The sequence below is a fragment of the Populus euphratica genome, unplaced genomic scaffold (genome assembly GCF_000495115.2).
Source record: "Populus euphratica unplaced genomic scaffold, PopEup_1.0 scaffold457.1, whole genome shotgun sequence".
NCBI lineage: Eukaryota > Viridiplantae > Streptophyta > Magnoliopsida > Malpighiales > Salicaceae > Populus > Populus euphratica.
Genome location: NW_011500338.1, coordinates 33550 through 49046, shown reverse-complemented (window position 1 = coordinate 49046; position 15497 = coordinate 33550). Strand labels below are relative to the sequence as shown.

Below are 15497 nucleotides of genomic sequence, written 5' to 3'. Positions count from 1 at the left end.
AAAATAATGGGGGTTTTACATTCATAACATAAGTTTTTTTTTTTTAATTCTTTGATTATTAAAGTTAACCAAAACTTAAAATTATTTATTTTATTTTGTTTTTTTAATTATTGATTGCATCTTAATTATCGGACAATACCTTTTTCTTTTTATGATGCGTTGTTTGGGAAAGAGGTCCAATATAATTAGACCATGATTATGATATGAGTTATGTCAGGAATAAAGATGTTAATAACTTGGTATGGTCTCATTACAAGTAAAATTCTACCAAATTTTTAATTAAAAAATACACCATATAAAATTTTACACTTTTAAATAATTATATTTTTTTAGGTAGTACCATGAAGAAAATATCTAGTTATGTAGTGACACGACCAAAAGATTGATGTCTTCTCTCAAGTGTAGAAGTGTCAAAGTAATAAATAATCCAGCAAGATCAGAGTCAAACTACAAGGAGGTTAACTATATAAATTATAAATAACAATAGCAACAGTAATAGTAGTAATAGTAGTAGTAGTAAGTTAAAGAAGACTTTAAGATTGTAAAATTAATGTGAGGATTAAATAATGATAAAAACAAATGTCAAAGTTAGAGGATCCACTAATGGTATTTCAAACAAGTATAGTATAAACTCTTTTTATTACTCAATTGAAAACCACACACAAAGGAGGTTCCAATTAGATTATAAATTATTAACATGATTACATTAGTTATCTTATTTAAATAATGATAATACTTGTAAATATTGTCAGGTATTCATGATTATAACTTATGTTAACAATAAATCAAGTTCTTTTCATAGCATAAGTGTTGGTTATACCATACGGTTGGACTATGAAAATGTCAAATATTTGTTATACCAAGTATTATACAACACAAATCTAGATTAACCATTTAACAAGCAAAGTATTAAAAGTGAACAAGATAATGAATGCAAAACATGTTAGTATCAAACATTAAGGTCCATGTTGAGTTTATACTATACTTATTCTTACACCATTAGTGTAATCTTTTCACTTTGACATAATAAACTTAACTAAATATAATAAAAAGATAAACATAAATAAACAAGATAATAACATAAATAAGATAAAAGTTAACTAAGTAAAGAAAAGGAAATGAAAAGCATAAATAAAAGATTAATATAAGCAAAACTTAAGCATTATAATAAAGAAAGAGCAAGAATATGATCTTGACATAAAAACTGAGATGCCTAAATGCATAACAAATGCCTCCTTTTATAGGCCAAAATTGAAAACTATTGATTTGTTGACTAATTATTGAGTGAGTGACCACATCTTGACTTGGTAACAATCCTTATATTTTTGTCTGAACAAAACATCATTGCTAACATCAGAATTTGAATAGACTTGATTCATGAAAGTTCTAGGAAATTGTCTTAGCTTTTTTAAAAAAATTGAGGTCATTTGGACTTATAGAACTCAAAATATGGGTTGAACACTAAATAATATCTGGGTTGTAGGATAGATTCAGATTTCTCCATTGTTATTAATATTTGGACTTCTAAACAACAAAATTGAGTCTTGCATTTCTCATCAATGTTTTAGGCCTATGTCTTAGCTTTCCATCCATATAGAACAGACCCAAATCCAACTTCTACAGCTTCAGATATGACCCAATGATTGAACAGTGTTCTAGTTTGGACTGAACCAACATCTATTTTCTAAGCTTCACCCTCATTTTGTCTTATCAATTTCAGTAATTGAACTCATCAATCAATTATTTTATTTATGTGATAGACTTGTATTTAAGATGAACTTTACCATATACTAAATGTATCTTATATTATTAAACTTGTTATTATAAAATATGTTTTAGTTAAGGAGTTATTGATACTTCAAGCATAAAATATTGATATAAAACCTTGAAAAAAATACACTTTTAATTACTAATCATGTAGCTTGAAGTTAGACAATTCATTTGCCAAATTTAAAAATCTAGTGTGCTTAGGAATTGAATGAAATTTGGTTGAATTTGATATTGATATTAATTGGAAGATGTTGGGCGGGGGCCATCCGAATCGTTATATCGGTGTGCCAATTACTAGTGATATGAGTTTTAATACAATGATTTGGTTAATAACAGCAAATGAGTTGCAAATATTAAAGTTATACTTGATTAGAAAACCTAAAGTAGAAAACTCTTTAAGTTTATAGTTAACTCGAGTCTCGAGTTATAGTTAAAAGACCTCAAAATCATCACATATGGCAGGTCCATTTAGGATAGTTGATGAAACAATAAACCTAACATCAAGTTAAGAAATAATGCATATATATTCTTGATTAAGTATGGTAACAATTTCATCTTGTTATTATGAACCTAGACCAGATGATGAGAAAAATGATTGTCATGTTGATGATGTAGTTTAAGAAGATGAGCAAGGTGAATTAATAAACCAAGCAATGAGACCTCTTATTCATGATTTTGAAAATGCTAATGGGTTTGCTCATATAATGAGCTTTAATTGGGCTTTGAATTGTAAGAATTCAAGCTTAAGTATTGAGATGGAGGTTGGATCAACATTTACTAGTTTTTATTGTGAATATGAAGTTATGTTCAAGGGAGCATCTTCACATCGATCGTCCTGATGTTTGGAGAAACCAGATGCTTAAGCTAGATAATAATAATAGTTATGAACACATTATTAAATTTAAGATTTCTATAAAAAATTGCCTGATTCAACTATTTAACATGTTAGCTGGGTTAGGAAGAGGTTTGGTGTTTTACATAAAATGTCATCCATGTTCACGAGTTTTATCTGTGACATGCTAGATGATTTTGACACATTTGATGACCTGCATGTTATTAATCGTCAATGTATAGGAAAAGATGATTGATCAATGATTCATTTACAATATGTTAATTTGTGACATGTGAAGAGAGATCACACATTTACAAAGTGGTATTGACTTATTGAGTTAAATTTCTACATGTCTAGGTATATAAACATAACAAAACGATTCATAACACTATTATGAAAGCATGCTACGAGACGTTCATATGACATTTTATGTTAGCTGACACATAATTTAGATAATTATGGCCTTATGCATTAAGATATAATAAATTAGTATGTGTGGATTAATTATTTTTTTTTAACATGTAATAAAATTTTTATTTATATCTTATAGATAATAATTTAATCTTTTTTAATGTATTATGTGAATTTTTTAATATACGAGAGTCAAAGTAATGCGACCACAAATTATGATGCTATAAACGATGCTATACATGATGCTTTCAATATTTGCCTCTCGTCATGTTGTTTTTCACTTAAAAAGGTTGGAGAGGCTTAGCATTTAGATAATGTAATAGAGCATGATGAAGTTGTTTATCATGCACAATGAAGATATGCTCGTGGTTCTGATGATACAGGCTTATTAAACAGATTAATTTGTTAGATATTTAACTATGTAATTTGACTAACTTGTAATTAAATTGAAATTATTTATTATAATGAATTATTTTGGTGTTGAAATTAAGGTTTTTTTAATTAGAAATTTATCAGCTAAAAAAATTAGGTGATTATGTTGGCTTGAACTATATTTGTTGCTTTTGTGATTATCTGATTTTTATGTTTTTTTGTTTTTGCTGGGCAAAGAGCTAAAATAGTTAAGAGAGGCAACCGTGTGATATTTTAATGAATTACACATTTACTATATGTGCGACTAGTTATGGCGCATGTAGGACATATGTGACTTATAGATTATGCATGTGTTACATGCATGACATTTTTTTATGTATTAGATGGAGAATTATTTTCACAACTATATTAGTTTTAGTTTGGGATATAAATTTGCCCCAGAAACTGCAATTTCCGCTACAAATTCTATCACAACAATATATATATATATATATATATATATAAAGAGGAGCAATACTTAGCTTAAAAAGGAACTTTTAGCCAAGCGTGATTCCGTACTGACTGTCCAATACAAGTGACATGATGGTAATGGCGTGATTATATATGGTATATAATAATTCTCTTTTCGAGGATGTGATAGTGAATGACAAGTAAAGGGAGAATTAGGTAGGGAGGCCCATCCCAAGAGATGGAATAAATCTAGAGGAGGTGGGTGAGAGCCTCCACAAGGTTCAAAGTGGGGATGAGCAATGGTCAAATCACGGATCTCCGCATGACAAAAAATAAAATAATATATATATATATATATATTCTGTGAAATAGAGAAGAATAAGATTTCTTGGTAAAGGGGTCCACAGCCCGACAATTTCTTCCCATTTGCTTTCCCACTTGTCCTAACGCCAGACCCGGACCAGGCTTCTCCTGGCCCCAATTTCACCTTTTTTTTTTGCCTTTTCGGTACAACGCTGCCTGATTTCTTATTTTTTGGTGGGTGGTTTGCACGTCTTGGACCTTAGGTCCATCAAATTCAATAACTCTTTATAATTACCACACAAAAACCATTCTCAAAAAGGCAAAAGAGAATAACAGATTGAGCATGAGCTGACCTTTTTCCGGCTTCACATTACTCTTGTAAACATCTCATACGAAGATGACCTGTTCTCGTGCTTTCATTTTTACTCACCCTGTTAACTACATTAATATAATTAAGGTTTTCCTCATAATGCAAGACATCGGTCTTCCTTGTCTTTAGATATAGATCAAAAGAAACGAGTAAATCTGAGTAAAATTGCTTTGCTATCTTCATAAAAACCATCAACTCTTCTATAATATCCAGCAATGAAACTTTTCTCCAGTGACCTGACATATGATACCTGGACTATTCAGTACGTGAAGCTGAGAACGACAAAACATAGCCAGTTATGGTATTTACATTTTACTCCCGTATGAAGCCACAAATACATTAATAAGTAAGATCCAAATATGGAAAAGAGTGAGCCCTCTTTAAAGCCACATGCTTCCTCCACGATATAGTGCAATCCATGTCGGGCAACATAGTTGAATCGATCGTGATGTTACATTTCTTACCATGTTTATGTCTGTAGATTTCACATGTTTTTCCCACGTTAGCACAATAGACAAATTTATTTCACAAACTAGAATTGTTAGGAAAATAAATTATTTTCTGAAATGTACTTGTTTGAAAAATAAGTTTGTACTAGAGTAGAAAAAAATCTAGGAAAAACTCTAGATTTCACTCCATATTTGATGGGATGGCAGCTAACTGCATCTCCTTATATCAGCAGCCTCGATAGAATACTTTTATGTTAACTTTCTTTGTGGTCTATCTTTTCAATTTAAGCATCATCCTTGCTTGGAGCTACCCTTCCTATGAGTTGCTATCCTTCCTAGCTATGTTGCTACCCATATTGTGTGTATAGTGGTTGCGCTTGATAATGACAACTATATATCGTACGTCTAGCCATATTTATCTTCACATGCAAGGTCATGTGAAAGAGCCAACTTTGTTTCAAGGAGACACTGCAATACTTGCTCTTCTTTTTATCCATTAACATTGGATGATATTCTGGTCTTTTCAGTAGTGACATGTCCTCAGGGATTAACTATTGAATGAGCTCGCCAACTTGTCCATCTTTGTAACATTTTCTTTTCAGATTCTATTATAAAAATACTAAAAAAAAACTCTTTCATTGTTTCTTAGCAGATTTAGCTGCACTACAAATCCCCAGGGATTAACAACTGGATGTGCATGCCCACTTGCACACCTTTGTTACATTTTGTTTTCAGATTCTATTAACTTCTGTCAGAAAAGAGTTTAGAAAAAAGGGATCAAACGAACTCCGTTGAAGAAGTTGAAAGAGAAGTTCAACAGCAGATTATTGAGACCCTACAGTTGGGTATATACGTGGAATGCTTGATTTGATACGGCTATCATTGAGCTCGAACATCTAATGATATCCTTCTTCAACGATATCTTGTTCTACTTTGGGTATTTAACGATCATAACTTAATCAGTTCTTGCCTTTTTAGGGAAACTGATTCACGAAATATTGCAATTACAAGAGTTGTTTCCACCAAGGAAAGGGAAGATGACAAGAGAAGGGGTTTTAGTTTTTATTTATCTGGGTGTGAGAGGGGTCATTGGCTCGGTCTGGGCTACCATTTGTATATATCTTAGTTTCATGAGCTTCTGCTGCCATGTAAGGCTTTTATGGATGCATGGGCCGAGCCTATGACCGAGGTGAGAATGGTTGGTAGAGTTGGGTTAGGCTTGATAAAGCTGGTCAAATGGCTAAACTTGGCGTTCTAACCTCCAAAACGCTCAAAGTTGAAAAATGTTATTCCAAGGGCTACGCTGATTTTCATCCATCATCCATGTTCACTGGATTGTTGTTTTTGGACCATACTGTGCAACAGTTTGCCCATACCTCATCATGCACTTCAAACAGTGGTCTCTTTTTCTTATATATACACAGGAGGTGGACCGTTCCGACATTGTCTTGTTATAAATATTTGAAGGAGAAATGTAAAAATAGTAACACGCGAAGCATGGTAAAAAGTAAATTTTATTCGCATCACATTATTTTTTTTTTAAGATAAAGATTTTATAGACTTGGATTTAGATTTATAATACTCCGAATTTGAAAATATATTTAGACTAAATAATTTTAAAAATAAATATATTTTTAATAGTTATATCCATATACCTAAGAGATATTTACAAAAACTAAAAGACATTTTGAATGAAAACTTCAAAATAAAAAAATAAATTTTGGTATCAAAATTAAATTTATAAAAACTAAAGGGACCTATAAAGCAAAAAAGATGGGGATCAAAACAAACTTTCAAATGAAATTCAAAGCCATCACCTATTTTACTTACTATTTTCAATTTGATCCCTTAATTTTTAATTCAACCTTTCATCCAAAAAAATAAAATAAAAATAATTGGGTGCAAATTTGAATAGAAAAAGCTCAATTGTGAAAAAAATAAATGCCAAAGCCAAAATGAAAATTGAAAAAAAATTATTATTTCAATTTATAGTGATTTTAAAAAATACTAACGTGGTTTTATAATTTCTTTTAATTTAATATGTTTAACTTAATTAGAGTTTTTCCACCATGGCATTCATGAGGCCATTTTACCCGGCTGTTATGTCTTTGCCAGTAAATTATTTGGAGAAGAAGATTTCGTTACATACAGTGCAACACATGTGTGCTTTCTAAACTTAAAAGCCAATTTATGGGTATTTAAAGTTGCACAGCTCAAATTGAGCTCATAGCAAGAGATATGTCTGTTGTTTTCTAGAGCCAAGATGGACCTCAAATGGGTTAAAATAAAGTTGTTTTTAAGGATTTCTCTACCACATACATGTGAACTTGGTGGGATTTTTCGAATGCAGATGTTGCGAGTCAAAAGGACACTTCAATCACTAATTTACTAGAGTTATTTGAGTTTGTTAAAGAATATATAAATAATTCTTTGACACAAGTGATTTTCTTTCAATTTATCTTTTTCAATTCATCATATTTATAATTTGTCATTGATTTCTATATCCAAAGGAGATTTTCTTTTTGTTAACTTTGTGCAATTCAAATTCAAATTTTTATTTTTCAAAAAGATACTTACGGAGATGTCATGTAGAGTTTGAAGAGAAAAAATATAATTAACTAATTCTAATGTTTTATTGTTTCGACTTTTATGCATCTCATTTATTGAACTTTTTTCTTTATTTTCTACTTCCATTTGTATTCATAGACATGGATCTTCATGGAGATCTTGACAAGCAAGATGTGCACTTGAGATTGCTGGCGTTCTGAGTTCTGATGGTCAACCTTTTTGGACAGGCGGAGAAACTGTGTGTCTTTTATCCATATAATATGCAGAAAACTTTGAACTATTATTGGTTTCCAATTTATAGAATTTGATATTATACATGATATACCAAGATTACGGTATATCCTCATCAAACTTCAATGTTTCTCATCTCATATAGGTAATTTTATTTGAAAATACAAGCATTGATTCAACTCGGAGATGTACTCAATCGAGGTGAGGAAGAGATAACAATATTGTCCTCGCTACATTCTTTGGGTATTCGGGAAAAAGCTTAAGGTAGAGCTGTTTTTTAGGTTTGTAATACGCTCTGATAGTGAGGCAACATCAACATTATGCTATAGCTAATTGTTAAATATTGCACAACATTATATGAAAGTCTTATTGAAATTCCTATAAGATGACTACCTACCATGTCTAATCCATAAAATTCTCTGTCATCCTGCAAAGTTTTATGTGATTGAGTTTAATATATGATAAACCAAGTCTAGAAGCGTTGGTTACGTAATAGTTATACTATTTGTTATAACTACCCTTCTTTTTGTGTACCATCTCTTAACAATACATACATACATACATATATATATATATATACATATATATATATATATACATATATATATGTATATATATATATATATGTGTGTGTGTGGGGGGGGGGGGTTTACTCTCTGGCCTCAATGATAAGGAAAATCAAAGATTCATATTCTTAAGTTCTATCTTGGTATAAAAGCCTTATCAAAGAGGAGTTTCTTTATCTTTTGATCTAGCCATGACTTCTACTTCTAACCTATCTTCTTCAACCTTTAGTCCAGTTGGATCTAGATAAAGCATAATAATGACATCCATTCCTTCTTATCAGATACTTAACTACACACTATCTGTGAAACTTGATCGAATGAATTACATCTTGTGGAGGTCTTAGATTAATAATGTTTTTTTGCTACTGGTTTTGAGGAGTTCATAGATGGAACCTCCATCTGTCCGAAGAAAGAGCTAAGTCCTGGAGTAATCAATCCAGCATTTGTTGCTTAGAGAAAACATCGCATAATTCTCAACTGGATCTACTCATCTCTCACACTAGTTATCATGACACAGATCATTGGCCACAATACTTCTCACTTTATGTGGAATGAATTGGTGAAAAATTGTCTTTCTTAAAAGCGAGAATAATATAATTAAAGCTCAAATTACAGTCTATGAAGAAAGGATCTCTGTCCATGATAGACTACACCATGAAGGTCAAAGGAGCTGCAGATAATCTAGCAGCCATTGGAGAGCCTGTCTTAGAATAAGATCAAGTTATGAATCTCTTTGAAGGTCTTGGAGCTAACTATAATGTAGTAGTTACTACTATCAACATTAGAGATGACAAGATCTCTATTGAAGCTGTTCATAGTATGCTTCTAGCTTTTGAGCATTATCTAGAGCAACAAAGCTCAAATGGTCAAATCTCCACCATATCTACCTATTATGCCTCTTCCACTAATAACAGAGGCAGTAAAATAAAATACAATGGTAGTCGAGGACAAATCTATACTTCAAATACCAGCAACTACACCTATAGAGGTCGTGGTCGCGGGGGTAGATATAGACAAAATAGAAGACATAATTCAACCAACTATGAGAAGCCACATTGTTAATTATATGACAAGTTTAGTCATATAGTTCATGTTTATTACCACAGATTTGATATCTCCTATCAAAGCTCTTAGAACAATGGTACTCCCTCTTTAAATGCTGGAAATCAAAACTCTATACTTACTATGGTTGCCTTTTCTAATAATCTTGCAGATGATAATTGATGTCTTAACTCTGGAGCAAATCATTATCTAACTTAGAATGTTAAGAATCTAACCAATTATATACCCTACATAGGGACAAACAAGGTCACAGTTGGTAATGGTAAGCACCTATCTATTTTCAACATTAGTTCCCACCATCTAGTCTCTAATTCACATTCTTTCCAACTCAGCAAGGTGTTTCATGTTCCATTTATCTCAGAAAACTTGATAAGTGTTGCTAAATTTTATTTAGACAATAATGCCTTAATTGAGTTTGGATCTAATAGTTTCCTTCTGAAGGATCTGCATACAAAGAAGATGCTTGTTCGAGGTAGACTTGAGAATGGTCTTTACATGTTTCCAATACTGTATAACAACAAGAAAATGACGTATATTGGTGTTCATAATTTTTCTACCTTTTACTCCTATAGATTCAGTCCTATTCATAATAAAATGGAGCTATGGCATCACAGAATAGGCTACGCTGCCATTGACGTTGTAATTTAAGTAATGAAAAGTTGTAATGTTTCTTGTGAAAATAATATAGATAATGTTTGCTTTTCTTATCAGGTTGCCTACTCATTTTTCGTCTTCCTGTTTACCTAAATCTTTGGAACTTATTCACACTAACATTTAGGGACATGCCTTGCTCAAGTCTACATCTGGTGCTAAATATTTCATCTTTATTTCTGAATGATTACTCATAATACATATGGTTTTATCTTCTGCAAACAAAGGACCAAACTCTCCCAGTTTTTAAGAAATTCTAAGTTCAAGTAGAGAATCAATTTAATGCAAAAATAAAATATGTATAGTCTGACAATGGCGGCGAGTTTAGATCTTTTATGACTTTTCTTCAATAGTCTAACATCTTGCATCATTTTTCATGTCCTTACAATTCAGCTCAAAATGGGAGAGTTGAGAGGAAGTATAGGTATGTTGTGGAATCTGGATTGGCCTTGTTAGCTCATGCCTCCTTACCAATGAAATTCTAGTAATATGCTTTCCAGTCAGCTCGCTTTCTCATTAACAGAATGCCAAGCAAGGTACTTAATAATGACTCACCTTATTACACTCTCTTTCATAAAATTCCTGACTACAAATTTGTTAGAGTGCTTGGTTGCTTATGTTACCCATTTATTCATCCTTACAACAATCATAAATTACACTACCAATCTATTTAATGTATTTTTCTTGGGTACAACTTCAATAACAAAGGATATTTGTGTCTTGATTCTTTAACTCTACGAGTATATGTCATACCTCATGTTATTTCTCGGGTAATTTCCTTTCACTGAAGCTACTTCTTCTTCCCTAAATAATGATAGTCCAGTAGAGATCCTTACTCGAGCTATTTAACCTCTTTCTAATTCTGATTAGTACTTAAAAGTGTATTTTTATCGATAGATCTATAAAAGTGCCTAGAGGAATAATTGAAGATGTGTTAGTACAAGTCGATAAATTCATTTATCCTGTGGATTTTATTGTCTTGGACACACAACCTGTTGAAGTATGTAATTCATTTCCTGTTATTTTAGGACGTCCATTTCTTGCAACTTCTAATGCATTGATTAATTGTAGGAATGGACTGATGAAGCTATCATTTGGAAACATGACATTGGAGATGAATATTTTCAACATTTGCAAGCAACCTAGAGATGATAATGATTTACAGGAAGTGGACTTTACTGAAAAATTAATTCATGATCAATTTCCAACCACTTCCAATGAAATTGAGATTGATGAATCTGATGATTTGGAAATGATTTATTTTCAGGAAGAATCAAAGACAAGTAATTGGAGGCCACAAATTGAGGAATTGCCACCACGACCAATTAAGTCCATACCTTCAAGTGTTCAACCACCAAAACCTGATTTGAAGCCGTTGCCATCCAATCTCAAATACTCATTTTTGGGAGAAAATGAAACTTTTCCGGTAATAATCTCTTCCAAACTTAATGCACATCAAGAAGGTAAGTTATTACAAACTCTGAAAATGCACAAAAAAGCATTAGGATGGACCATAGCTGATATAAAAGGAATTAGTCCTTTGATTTGTACACACAGAATTTATTTAGAGGAAAATGCTAAACCCTCTAGAGAAATGCAACGAAGGCTAAATCCTAATATGAAAGAAGTAGTGAAAAATGAAGTCATTAAGCTTCTAGATAATGAAATCATTTATCCTATTTCTGACAGCAAATGGGTAAGTCCTACCCAAGTTGTACCTAAGAAGTCTGGAGTCACTGTGATAACAAATGAGAACAATGAGTTAATTCCCACTAGAACTGTTACTGGTTGGCGCATGTGCATTGACTATAGGAAACTTAATTCAATGACTAGAAAAGATCATTTTCCTTTACCTTTCATGGATCAAATCATAGAAAGAGTTGCAGGTTATGAATTTTATTGTTTCCTAGATGGTTATTCGGGTTACAACCAAATTGAAATTGCATTGGAAGATCAAGAGAAGATTACTTTCACATGTTCATTTGGTACTTTTGCATATCGAAGGATGCCTTTTGGATTATGTAATGCACTAGCCACATTTCAAAGATGCATGCTTAGTATATTTAGTGATATGGTTGAACATTTTCTTGAGATTTTCATGGATGATTTTTCTGTTTTTGGCAATTCATTTGATGATTGCTTGACTAACTTAGAAAAGGTTTTGACCAGGTGTGAAGAGAAGAATCTTGTGCTGAATTGGAAAAAATGTCATTTTATGGTAACAAACGGCATTGTACTTGGTCACATTGTTTCATAAAAAAGAATTGAGTAGTTTTACAATCTTTTTGTCACTCCTGCACTTGGGAGAAGACATCAATCTTTTCGTCGTGTCAAATTCTTTACCTTCTACTTATAACAATGACTTATCACCACCTTCTTTCACTTTCATAAGTGACAATTCATATTCTTTGAGTAGTTTTACAACCGCTCCTATCTCTCATTCTTTACCCGAGTCAATTCCTGAGGATCAGGCTCCTTGTTTTACTCCAGCTCAACGCATGACCATAAGATTGATGCATGGTATAACCAAGAAAAAAACCATTCTTGATCTGTCTGTTACGAAGATCTTAGAACCATACACTTTCAGCCAAGCCTCAAAGATCTAAACTGGACTCAAGCTATGGATCTAGAGATAGATGCTCTTAATAGAAACCACACTTGGGATCTTGTTAAGCCTTTTGATGTTAATATAATCGGCTGTAAGTGGGTGTACAAGTTGAAGTAAAAGCTAAATGAGAGCATCGATAGGTATAAAGTTAGGCTTGTGGTTAAAGGGTATCATCAAATCCTGGTCTTGATTATTTTAAGACTTTTAGTCCGATTGTTAAAGCTATAATCATCCGAATCATATTAATTGTTACACTTAATTTTAAATGGGAAATTCAACAGCTTAATGTTCATAACGCCTTCCTAAATTATGAGTTAGAGGAGCAAGTTTATATGTCTCAACCTCCTAGCTACAAGGACCTTAAATTTCTAACCAAAGTCTATAGATTGAAGAAGGCTTTATATGGGTTGAAACAAGCTTTATGAGCTTGATTTCAAAGGCTCAGCTTTACTCCTTTACAATAAGGATATAACAACTCTAGGATTGACAATTCAATGTTTTTTCATGTTGGTGAATCCATAACTTTGATAGTTTTTATATATGTGGATGATATACTTATCACCAACAGCTCACCCACACACATTTTTTCACTCATTACTAAACTTGATTGTGTTTTTGCATTATGAGACTTGGGGCGACTCTCTTATTTTCTAGGTATAGAGGTCTCTTACAATAAAGGCTCTATGCATTTAAGCCAAACAAAATATGCCTCTGATCTACTACATAGGACAGTAATGTTTGATACCAAACCAGTTAAAACTTTTGGTGCTGTTGGACAAAATTTATCCAGGTTTGATGGTGATCTTATGGAAGAGACCACTCAATATCGCAGCATAGTAGGAGCACTTTAGTATATTACAATCACAAGGCTTGACATCACTATTGCTATTAATAAGGCATGCTAATTCATGCAACAACTAACCTTAGCTCACTAGCTTTCTGTGAAAAAGATTCTTCAGCATCTAAGAGGCACTTTGTATGATAGGTTATTGTTAAGTCCTTTAAGCCATTTGACAGTAGAAGGTTTCACGAATGTAGATTTGGGTGCTTAACCTAATGATCGACGAAGTGTAAGTGGGTATCTGGTTTATCTGGGGGGTAACTTAGTCTCTTGGTCTTCTACTAAACAAAAAGTAATGCTTCGCAGCAGTGCAGAATTTGAGTATCAAGGCCCTGTCTTAGCTAAAGCTAAAATTGTTTGAATACAGGCCTTGCTGTAAGAATTATGTGTCTCTACCCTTGCCATTCCTCTCATCTGGTATGATAATTTCAGTACTTATCATATGGCGAAGAATCCTATATTTCATGCTCGAGCGAAGCATGTAAAAATCGATCTTCACTTTTTATGTGAACAAATTCTCATAGGGAAGTTACAATTACAATTTGTTCCTACTGAAGAGCAGCCAACAAATCTATTGACTAATCATCTCCCAAGTTCAAGGTTCTTGCTCCTCAAATCACAACTATGCATCGTTTCCATACCCTTTCACTTGAAAGGGATGATGAACCAAGGCTAGAAGATTTGGTTACATAATAGTTTTACTATTTGTTATAACTGCCTAACTCTAGAGTCTGTTTATAGTTGGTTTATGGTTATACTAGCTGTCGTAACAGTTGGCTTCTCCTTTTTATGTAATCGTCTCTTAACAAACAATATATTTATAGTTTACTTTCTGACCTTAGTGATGAGGAATATCAGAAATTTATATTCTCAAATTCTATCTATATATTCATTTTAAAGGATTTCTTGTGAAACTTCATGATATTATTCTCCTGTAAAAATTATTTATTATTTATATATATTTTAACTGTATTATTGTTTTGATGGTAGGTCAATGGGAATAATGAGAGTACGAGTGTGGAGGCAGGTTTTTGATATGTTGAATCATGGGCATTGATGAATATTGTTCAGATTTCCTGGCGTACTTGGAAGATCACCAGGACGACTGGGAAAATGCATTTCTTGGTTGGATTGGAGAGTGTAAAAGACGAATAGAAGATCGGAGATTGTCTCAGATTCATTGGGGTCCTTGGAATCTGGTGAAGTACAAAAATCTTCTGTCCTTTCAATTATCAGATGCAGTGGACTTCTTTGTTTTCCTTCTGCTCCTCGACAGAAAGTCTCCCTCCTTAGTCTTTATCTATCCGCATGTGGAACATTTGCTGATGATATAGTCTTAAACTATGAGGACAGAGACAAAAGCGGGTATTTGCCAGATCGATCATGTCGAGACCAGGTGGTCCATTAGCATGTGAATTGGCACAGCATGCTGTTGTACTCAAGATTAATTCTGTCATGGCGGCCTTCTCCCTCGACATGGTAAGAAATAACAATAGCAGCACTTTACTTGGAAGACTTGGTTGTGATGATGTTCATGCTAGCCAAGACATATGTAAGAGTTTTTATCCTTTCTTGTTTGGGATGCCTGATAGGAGCATCGGCAATTCCGCAGTTGCATATGGCATCGAGAGGATGAACAAGGAAGTATCTCAATGGGCGAGAGGTCCCAGTGAGGATGATGATATTCATAATTTCCCTTCCATGCCAGTTCCAAGAAAATGATAATAGACAAACGCCACCGTATATACATTTTAATTATCCAATATATCTTTTTATTTATTTTTATTATTGCTTTATTTGAAATTCTAGGAAGAAAATGATGAATGAAGAAAAAAAGAGCTTCAAATTTGGAATGGAACAATTGTTAGCAAAATGAAGCAAAATATTGATCTCAAACGATCCCTGTACACGATTAAGTACTTTAATATCATTTGAAGGACATCAAGGTACATAGTTTATAATATAATATTTTTCTAGATAATACGGCCATGTTTAGCATGATTTGTAAAAAAC

At 32.6% G+C, this 15497-nt stretch overlaps 1 pseudogene; it reads left to right on the top strand.

The window, feature by feature from the left end:
- Positions 1 to 7665: 7665 nt before the first annotated feature.
- Positions 7666 to 15206, top strand: LOC105113802 (uncharacterized protein At1g18480-like; annotated as a pseudogene).
- The last annotated feature ends 291 nt before the right edge of the window (positions 15207 to 15497 follow it).